The following is an 11,448-nucleotide window of genomic DNA, read 5'->3' as shown; positions in this document are numbered from 1 at the left end:
AAATGCACCGGCAAAATATGAAAGCCACAGACCCATCCAATCAAAAGTTATATGTATATGGACAAGGTTAAAGTTTTTGCGGACAAATAAACAGATAGACAGACAAACGGACAGTTCAAAAAACTATCGACCCCCGAATCTTGGATTATAGGGGCATTAAAAAAATAAACATGTTAAAGACACAAAATAACTATATTTTACTCTATGCCTGACTTATGAACATATAACTTATCTGCAACATTCAGATTTAACAGATCAACAAAGGATCCCCGGAAAACGGCTCCTGGATATACGGGCGAGGAACATCCAGAAATCGTAGACATCCGGGCCATGCTACCCCAACCCAAGGAACCAAAACCTGGCCAGTTCCACACAAATCTTGTCAAGCAGTACTTTGAAGAGGTTGGCAAAACTTGAATGGTACATTTACAGACTAAGGGAATTCGGTTTGATAAGCCTTACGTGGAACAGTGGTCAGGTCATTTGTTGTAGTGTCGTGGTGTAAGTTGCTCCTTACCACTCAGGTTCGAATCCCTCGGCTGGAATGGACAATGATCTTTCGGAGGAGATCGTATAAACCGAGACCTGTGTCACGTTAAGTGCTGGCACGAAGATCTCTCGACCTCTCTGCTTAACAGGTTGGGCACAATTCCTTTTTCGGGGAAGTATTACTACAAAAGGGAACTATTACTCTTTTCAGTAATAAAAACATTACTCAATTAGGGAATTTTTGTCACATTTTTTAAATAATGCATCTAATCCATTTATTAAATAAAAAGTGCATAAAAAATACAGTGTGATGTGTTTTATCTTTATCAAACAAACCTCGCTGACTGAAAAATTCGGACCTCCATTGCTGCAGACGAGAGTAAAATGAGATTTAATAATTGTCCCTGTTGATAATGGTACCAAAAGTATGGAATCCAATAAGGGCATTCATTCCAGAACAATTTTAATAGAATATTATTTAAAATTAAATATTTCAAATAATTATTTTCATCTGTAAAAGGAGAAATATTAAAAATTATTATTACGATTTCATTTAAAGAAATAGTATAATATTAAATAAACGAATGATCTCATGAACGAGTTAGCAAGTGCTGAACGTATCCATTATCACATTTAACACAGGTTAAAGACGTACAACACACTGGGGGAGATAACTCTTGCGATTTCAATTGAACGTTTGACGTGACGTCAAATTTAACGTCAAAAATAAAGCGTCAAAACGACGAGTAAAACGATCCCGATGTATATCAATCATGAAAGAAAATTGGGATATGGGGCTTGGCTGTGATTGTGCGTACCATACTCAATCAATAAGTATTTTTTAATTAACCCGATTAAACTCCGTAAAAAGCAAGACATAAAATACCATCCCTTAATGTTTATTTCATTTCATTTCATATACAATAATTTGTATTTTTGATCAAAGCGCAGCATTTTTTTTTATTCTGAAAATTTTATTTTACATTGCCGAAATTCTAAATATGTACAATTAGCTATATAACATTCCGATTAATGGTCTTCATTACAATTTGTGCATTTACGATATGAATATATTGTTTTTCTTCTTTAACTAAATAAAACAACAATAAATAAACAAAAAAACTTTTTACAATGTAAAATCGATGTTGTTCTCAGACCCTTACTGATCAAAGAGGAACAACTCTGAAAATGTAGGAGATGTTTATTTTCCTCCCTTTATTCACGGTTTTCCACAGAATCAGATACATTTACAGCAAGACCTGATAAATCCGAGAATTGAATACTATAAACCTCATAAACACAATGTAAGTATAGAATTGAAAAGAATTCTTCTCTTGTACTGAAATTATCTGCATTTATGAATATCCTATTGCAGCAAATCGTTTGACTTTCTGTCAACAATGTCGGTTCGCATTTCCTCGAATCAAAACAAAACGTAGCCTATAAGATTTTGAAAAATATCAAAGTGCGATTTGATATAAATTGAAATATATGAAGAGTTTAATGCATTTTTGATATTTTGAAGTTAATGTGGACGAATACGGAATTTTTATTTTAACTTTAGAAGCGACGACATTGAAAGAAATGCGTACAATATCATGAGAGGTTTACATCTATGCAAATGTTGACGTATCCCCACGGCCACATACTGTCTCGTTTGAAATAATGACATGAAAGAAACTACAATTATTCCATTTATATCACAGGAGAGTTGAACATACACCATTTTTTAATGAATAAAATTAAAGAAATAAAATTAAAAATCAACATATTCAAGTTCAACAAAACTTGAATTCGTATCCAGGTTTCATGTGATATGGAATGCATAACGCATACATATATGGACTAAACACTAATTAAAATCCTTCAGTAATTTTTTCCTGATACATATAAAAAGAGTAGTCAATATTTATTTATTCTGTATTCATGAATTTAAAAATTAATGCATACCTCCGGGATTCAAATGACGAAATACCAGTATATTTGCACTGTAAACGACGTTTCGTCAAATGCTAATGGTCTGCGACGCAAAAAAGGAAGGGGTGGGGGTGATAGGGCCTAGGGGTACTTAAAAAATTGCGTAAAAATCTACATTTAAATACGCTTTACAAATGAGAACTTTTATATTTGTAAGTTAATATATTTTTGAAGCAAAAGCAGTATTCCAATTTAATTTTTTTAATGTGTATTTGTAGATTCATATAACAAAGTGATCGACCACGGTCTGAAAGACGCGCGGGAATGTGATTTATTGAGAAAGGGGGAGGGGGTAATTTTCCGCTATTAAATCAAAACTGGTCGTACAAAAATTATACAAAAAATTATGAAGATTATTTTTACTACCAGCTACCTAAAGAAAGTTTTTTACCAAAATTAAACGACAGGTTTTTTCACAAAAAAATTTTGAATTTGAAAAATACGCAATTTTCAAGGCTTAGATAAATCATAGTTTTTCAGTTTAAGGTCTTTAAAAATTATTTTGATGATATTTATATCAAAAAGATGACTATGTTTTTGTGTTAAATGGTTAAAGGAATAAGCCAATGAAATTTGACATTTATATCTAACCTGGCTTTTTTGAAAATCAAGGTTTAAGTAGTTCATTGATTAAAAATTTTCTCTCCTTGTAAATAACTAAAGGGGGGGGGGTAACTTTTGGAAGTTCCTGCCCAAAAACCACTCGAACTATTTTGTCCAAAATGTGCATACATGCAGTAGATATAGTCATTTACTAAATATACAAAAATAACGAAAATTAAACGACAGGAATTTTTTGGGGTAGGTGTGTTGTACATCCTTAAGCTACCGTAAGAAATCTATATCATAGAAATATTTCATCACTCTTTTTCAGCTTTTTGCAGCCATAAATATTGCAGTTTTGATGCACATATACTTAATAGACAATAAATATTTAGAGGATGTGAAAATATTCTTGCACTTTATCTTTTAATAAAAACAAACACAAGAATAGAGACTAAATGAGTGAAAATTCCCGAATTCAGTAATGTTTTTTGTTACTGAAAAGAGTAATAGTTCCCTTTTACAGTAATACTTCCCCGAAAAAGGAACTGTGCCCAACCTGCTTAATGGTAAGTCGGGAAGCTATTATAATGAACTGGTGGATGAGTTAGCCCAAAAACTGTATGGGCGGCAAAATCAAACGTGAGTTAATACTTTTTGAATACAAAGAGGAATTTAATGTCTTAAAATTTCCCTCCCTAAATTCGAGAGAACGTAGTTAATATATTCCTGGTAGTGGCTGATCTAAATTTAGAACTGTGGAATCACCAATGTTCCTCGGGACCAATATTCGTTGATTTCGTGCGTCACTCTTATTATGGGCGACGGAAAGGGTAAAAAAGACGTTAATGCAAAACTAACAACTTGCTTTATAAACATACTAAAATACAAAACAGACAACCTTTAAAACAAAATCAACAGACTCCGATGCAAAACCAACGATCACCAATGCCAAACTAACAATCATTCACGTTCCTATGAAAGTACACAAATAAAGATGACGTAGAAAAACTTGCGCGCCATCTAGCGTTATTCAGGTAATGTCTGTTTTAAAACGCCGTTCAGCGTCAATTCAGTGAATGATTTTAGTTTTGCATTGGCGATCGTTGGTTTTGCATCGGAGTCTGTTGATTTTGCAAACGAGTCTGCTGATTTTATTTTTAATGTTGTCTGTTTTGTATTTCAGTATGTTTATAAAAATAGTTGTTAGTTTTGCATTAACGTCTTTTTATTAAATTACATCGAAATCAATTCGTAAATAAATACCTGAAAAATTCAGAAACTAGGTAACTATGATATGCTTTCTAAGACTCCAAGGTACATCAACTTACAAGACCTTTACCCAGCACTCTTGTTATTGAGCAGTGAGGGATCTTTTACTGCCGAGTCTGGGATGCCAATGCCTGCTCTGACACAGGGTTTGGGGTTTTAAGGTATCATTCAAAGAACCTGCAACTTTCAATTCACAGTGCCTAGTGCTTGGCAAAGGAACACTTGCTATCTATTTTTATCACCTTCGATCAGTTACTTCCAGGGATTAAACCCAGGACCTTCTGATCAGGGAGCAATCTCTTTATCAACTGAGTTACTGTGATGGTACAACTTACAAGGCTGAACGGTTGTAAACCTCAGCATGCGAAATGATGAGCTAAATGCTATAGAACAAGGTTCGTAAAATTCACAAAATGGTTCATGGTGACCAAACTTTTGGTTGACACACTTCAAGGCCCCAAGATGCATCAGCTGACAAGATTTGAAGATCAGTGGCATTATAATGTCCAAGATATGCATTAAAATTAATCTAAAAATTAAAATCTGCAAAATTTAAACAAGAGGCCCATGGGCCACATCGATCACCTGAATAGCTTTGACCCACAGGTGCTTGCAGGAACCCCCCCCCCCTTCCATATAAACCTCTCGTCTTTTTCGACAATTTTCTCATAAATTATCTTTCATTGACATATTTGTGATAAGATCTATACCAAAAAAATCGAAAAATTACCTAAAATAAACGTTTTATAAAATCTACCCAACATCCTCTATATAAAAGTAAACGTAATTTATATATAGAGAGTCATCGTCTCAAGCCACGGTCCGGAGTCCGCATATAGCTCTCTCCTACCCGTGGCTGCTTGAACACAAAAAGTGTCGTAATCTTGAATATTTCTGCCTCTCTATTGTGACGTCATATTCAGTCAGTGGCAAGTTTTGTTTCCATCGCAATTGAAATCAACAACTGACGTCAACAGTATACAAGAAATATTTCCTATATTGCGATTGGATATTGAAAGGTCGCGATAAAGTTCATCATCCGACTATGCTTTACTCGCATTGGTCAATATTTTAATGAGCTACGAAGAACTCTCTCCTCGTTCAACCACGGCCAGATGGGAGAGGAGCGTACATTTTGGCCGAGGTTTGCGACGATGATAGAGAGTTTTTTATAAAATGTTATTTTAAGCAAATTTTCTGAATTGATAGTATAGATTATACCATAAATGTGTCATCCATATATAATTTATGTGAAAAAAGTAACAGGCCCCGGGGTCTATATCGGGGGGGGGGGGGGGGTATGCTGTCCTCAAGCACTTGTGCTTTGACCATGCTGTTCTTTACCAGATTTCCCCTTGTAATACCTATCGTGACCCCACCCTATCGTGACCCCACACTAACACAAACCACAACCACCAACACGAAATAGGTTTTTTTTCTTGAGTTGTCGAAGAATTTTAGGTCTGGAATATTTTGACTGGGGTGCACCTCGCACCCTTCGGAAATAATTCCGGAGATGCGGGCCTGCCCTCTTTATACATGTATGCAAAGAGCGAAGCTTTGTGTGTCTAGATCCCCGTTCTTTTCTGTATTAAACTTAAATCTTATTTGTAAACAGCTTAAGAGTCTATTTGAAGCAAAATATGCATGCATATTACAAAACTCAGTTGGTTAAGGATCTTTTTAGCTTTGAGGCAAAATGACTTCCCATCCTTATAGCGCCATCTTTCGTCTTAATATGCAACCTTGCATAATTTACAAATCAATCGCAAGTCTACGAATTACACATAATCATTGACATGACTTGCATTTACATTTTTACATTCTCAAGTTATGTTGGATAATTCACAATTGACAAATTGTGAAAGAATAATTGTCAAATTATGAAATTAAGTTTCCAATTTACAAATTCAGGTTTACATGAGATTGTGTACATTTTAAGAATTACAGAGTTCAGGAATTTTGAACCTGTTGGCTTTCCATATATTTCCGCCTACATTTTACAATATGTAAACCCATCTGATTCAATACAACTTAAATCTCGGCCATTAAATCTAATACAAATAATAGTTCATTATTAATTGACAACTCTTTTAATAAGGCGGGTGTACGGTTTTATCCAATGAAATCAGGCTTTAAAACATCACAAATGAAAATTTTCAAATATGCATGGAAATGGATAAATGACCCTAGACTCGTCTGTATGTAAAATCACGGCCAGGAACACGTTAAGTTCCAAGACAGTACCGTTGTCAGAAACATTTAAAGTTAAGCACTAAAAATGGCTCGTTGTCATGAAAATACAGGTAAGGTTATGACAAAAACTGTCCGGTGTCATTACTTTAGAAGACAGGTCGTGAGCAGTTTTTCATTTTTAAAGTTAAATAATTTCAACCAATGTCTGAAATTGCAATGGGGAACAGGATTGACACCCCTTTTGGTGTTGTATGAATTTCAGGCGTTCAAATCAAGTAATAAAAGAGGAGTCTGCGTTGGCAATCACATGCCCATGTGTGAAGTCATGATCATCAGCCTGAAAATTTAATATTTCTTACGTAAAATTTATCAAAATGGTTTTTATTTTGAAATACGAAGAAAACCTTAATTTTACATGTGTTAGGCAACTGACAGCCTATTCTTTATAGCAGGCTTTAAGAAATCGCAATTTAAAAGCAAAATGTCCGTTGTCAGTACATGTTAAGTTTTTCTAGTCCGGTGTTTTTCTTAACATATAAGTTTATAAATAAAACAGTCTGACTAAAGCTAGTCCCTATTTCACTTTGTTAGAAGTGAAATAGTAAGGGCTGGTTTTAGCCAGAATAATCAATAAATATACGTATATAACAACAAGAGGCCCATGGGCCACATCACTCACCTGAGCACTAAGGGTAGGAAAAAGTAGAAAATGTTTTTTTATTGTTCACCTGGGGGTCATAATTTGAACAAACTTGAATCTACACTTCTTGAGGATGCTTCCATATAGATACGATCAATTATGGCTTAGTTATTCTTGAGAAGAAGATGTTTAAAGAATTATCCTATATATTTCTATATAAAACTTTGTTCGGCTATTTTGGCCCCGCCCAACCCCCGGGAGTTCATGAATTGAACAAACTTTAATCTACACTACCTGAGGAAGTTTCCCCATAAGTTTCATCTTTTCTGGCACACTGGTTCATGAAAGAAGATTTTTAAAATATGCAACCAAATTTTCAATAATTCCTAATTATCTCCCCTTGAATAGGGCGTGGCCCTTCATTTGAACAAACTTGAATCCCCTTCACCCAAGGATACTTTGTGGCAAGTTTGGTTGAAATTGGTCCATCGGTTCTTGAGAAGAAGTCGAAAATGTGAAAAGTTTTCAGACAGACAGACGGACAGCTAGACGGACGCCGGACAAAATGTGACCAGAAAAGCTCACTTGAGCTTTCAGCTCAGGTGAGCTAAAAATGATCAAATGTATTTGTACTCTTAAGAAAGAGAAAGCATATTGCAGAAAATGTTGAATCTTTTGGGGGGTCGTCTTACGAGTAGTGTATATACCCGAACGTCCTTACCATTCTCTGATGTTTTTTAATATATAGAGTGCAAACGTATAACAATTCCTGAAATATTATCAGTAAAACAAAAATAAAATATTGGATCCACACGAACTTAAAAATACAGAAATTTTTAACACGTATTAAATTATTGACAAATTATGAAACAAGTTGCAGAAACAAGAATATCAAAAGTCTTGTTTTATAACGTCATAATTTCAAAAGTTCCTTGGTCGAAGCAATGATCTTGTCACAATTTATCATGGAGTCAAATGCTGACTGACGTTTTTCATAGTAATTATTAGGCCATTTTTTACACATTGACGGATTTTTCCCGGTACATTTCCCGATCAAGACAAGGAGCACACAATAGGTGTAAACGGTAGACAGAGGATGTTCACTCCTAAAAGAATTTTTTGAATAGGCAAGGAAATTTATTCAAAATGAAGAGAAATATGAACCAATGACTGGACTCTTTTACTTTGAGATATAAGCTCTTAAATTAACGTTTGCATAAAATCTTTGAATATTTCCTCAATGATAAAAATAATATAATAAATATATATTAACAGATAATATAATATTTGAATACATGTTTTTCCGCGTACCGCCAAGTTATAATTTTCAAAAGTTAACATATTCGAAGGATTTTTAATATTCTTTTTTTTATAGATTATTATATAAATTTGCATAAAACATTACTTTTTTGGGAAACAAAAACAAATAGAGATAAGTATAAGAATTTGGTAAAACTTTTGTTTTTCACAAAAGAAATCAACGAAAAACGGAAAATACCCCCCCCCCCCACACCCACCCCGTGAAAAAAAAATTCTTTTTTAAAGGTGATATGGATTATTTTTTTTTGTTTAAATGGGGGGGGGGGGGATTTGTATATTTCATAGACAAAAAACGACAAAAGCAATATTATCATAGATATGTTTATAGACAAAAATCGACAAAAAACAAAAACAAAACAAAAGAAAAATTATCACACATAATTCATTTTATGCCGCTATGAAAAATCTATTAAATCTTAAACCGTCGAATAGTTACCATGGTTACGGATTTTTTTAATCGAATAAAATCTTTGTTTTTGTTGCGCCATTTCTGTTACCCTGTTAGTGTTATGGAAAAAAACCCTCCACCCATTCTTTTTATGGATTCATTTCTGTATTGTTTTGCATTCTGGTCAAAATTTGTATTTTTCTTATAGTAGTAACTTGTCATCTTGGATTGGTGCAATTGTTTGGATGCCTCCAAGGATTAACTGATATTTTCATTGCATGTAAATTTCTAGTCAGTCTCAGGGGGATCACACTTGTACCTTTCATGCACCTATGTTCATGATTTATTTTATTTTGTTTAATATCGGGTGATCCCCCTTAATGGTTTGTTATAATTTTACTTTCTGCCAATCAAGTGAATGAAATAATCGACAAAACTGCATATCTGATGTTTGGTTATTTAACCAAACTGAAACTGAAAAATTACATTTTATGAATACATTTATTTTTATAATTTCTTTGCCGAAAACATAAGAAAATATACTAGGAACATTTAATCATATCCTAGACAATTTCAAAATATGGTGATCCTTCAAGGGAGAATATCGTCTACCCCCGACCCCCCCCCCCTTTTTTTTAAGAGCTTGAAATAGGGATAATTCACTATTTAGCGCTGGTATCAAAACAATTCATCAATTACCACTTAACTGTTCTTTGTATTAAAAACGATTTTATGGCCAAATTGCCATTAATATTAAACAAAATGAGTGCAAAATGTAGGCAGGAATCGATAGTCAGCGAGCATATTTCTTCCTTCACTTTGAAATTAGTTTTTTAAGGGAAAAGGCTGAAGCCCATATGTATGACAAACAAAAGCTGAACATTAATGTATGAAATATAGAAAATAGCATATGTTTAGTTTTTTTATGACTACTTAGCATATTTATTGAAGGCATGTTTGAAATTTATCGAAGCATTAAAAAAAACTAAAATCGACCTCCTTCATAGTGTATACGTACAGTAAAGTAGCGACAACGGACATATGACAACGGACTGAATTTTCGTATCTTGTCATGACAACGGACATAAATTATAATAAATCAAATATTTCAGTTTTAATTTGTTTAATTTTTTCCTGTAAATGCTTATAACATGTCTTGATACTGACTGCATCAACTGGTATATATATGATATTACATTTACAAAAAAATATAACATCTCAGAAGGAAAATGAATGAAATCCACGTTTGATTTCACCAGGGTTTAATATCGCCAACGCAAACTCCTCTTTTATTACTTCATTTTAATGGCTGAAATTCATACAACTCCAAAAGGGGTGGCAGTCCTGTTCCCCATTGCAATTGCAGACATTGGTTGAAATTATTAAACTTAAAAAATGAAAACTGCTCACGACCTGTCTTCTAAAGTAATGACACCGGACAGTTTTTGTCATAACCTTACCTGTATTTTCATGACAACGAGCCGATTTTAGTGCTTAACTTTAAATGTTTCTGACAACGGTACTGTCTTGGAACTTAACGTGTTCCTGGCCGTGAAAATGCCATGTATAAGATTCGCCCCCCCCCCCCTTTCCGTGAAACGCAAAATGCTTTGGTATGAATTTGTGAAATAATAGCTGCAGATCTGTACCTTGCTGATCTGAAAACCAGATTGATGTCGTCCATACCAATTTTTTTTTTCAGTCCAGCGAACTACAGATCTCCAGCTTGTGAAAAATCAGTTCATATACCCTTTCAAAAGGCTACTTCTCCTACAGTTTTGGTTTGATTGTATGGAATTACCTGGTAATATTACCACAAAAAGAAATTATAATAATTATCATAGTAATACCTGTAAAAAGGAATTTTTGTGTTGCAGAGGGTGGGGGGGGGGTGGTGTGTGTGTGTGTGTGTGTGTGTGTGTGTGTGTGTGTGTGTGTGTGTGTGTGTGTGTGTGTGTGTGTGTGTGTGTGTGTGTGTGTGTGTGTGTGTGTGTGTGTGTGTGTGTGTGTGTGTGTGTGTGTGTGTGTGTGTGTGTGTGTGTGTTGCAGGGGGTTTAAAATAACAAGTTTACGAAAATTACAGATATCTCTCCTTGTTTTTCCAGGGCAAATAAGTTAACTTTCAAAGATGACTCGAAGGTAGGCGGCAGAACAACACATGTTGAAAGTGTAAATAAAGAAATTATTTATAACTAAAGCAATGCCTGTTTATTTCTTTCAGTGAAGGAGGATGGTTGATCAACATTGATTTGATCCCCTCCATAATTGTTCTTTTTTTGGTTAAATTAAAAACCTTATCCTTTTCCGTCGGGTTTGAAAGATGATAAAAATCATCGTTGAAATAATTTTATGATATTGCCTTGTGCGAGTAGCATAAACGTTTTATTTCAATCACTATGTACAACGCTTGTTGTTCACATTTAGAATCTTCAAGTGGTTTGCAAAATAAGCTCGTCAAAATCAATTAAAAGTCAGGACTTGACTGATTCTTTGCTTTTAACATCTAAACGAAATTTAACAGGGGTCTATTCAATGCTTTATTTGTTCACTTAATCTCGATTAAAGACTCGTCTCAAATTCCTCACTAAGCATTTTAAATCGTTCGCATATCATCTTCTACTAT

This window comes from Saccostrea cucullata, unplaced genomic scaffold, assembly GCF_032062105.1.
Source record: "Saccostrea cucullata isolate Sc308-1 unplaced genomic scaffold, CSIRO_AGI_Scuc_v1 ctg5102, whole genome shotgun sequence".
In the NCBI taxonomy this organism is placed as follows: domain Eukaryota; kingdom Metazoa; phylum Mollusca; class Bivalvia; order Ostreida; family Ostreidae; genus Saccostrea; species Saccostrea cuccullata.
The sequence above is the reverse complement of the archived record's forward strand: the minus strand, read 5'-3'. Positions refer to the sequence as shown.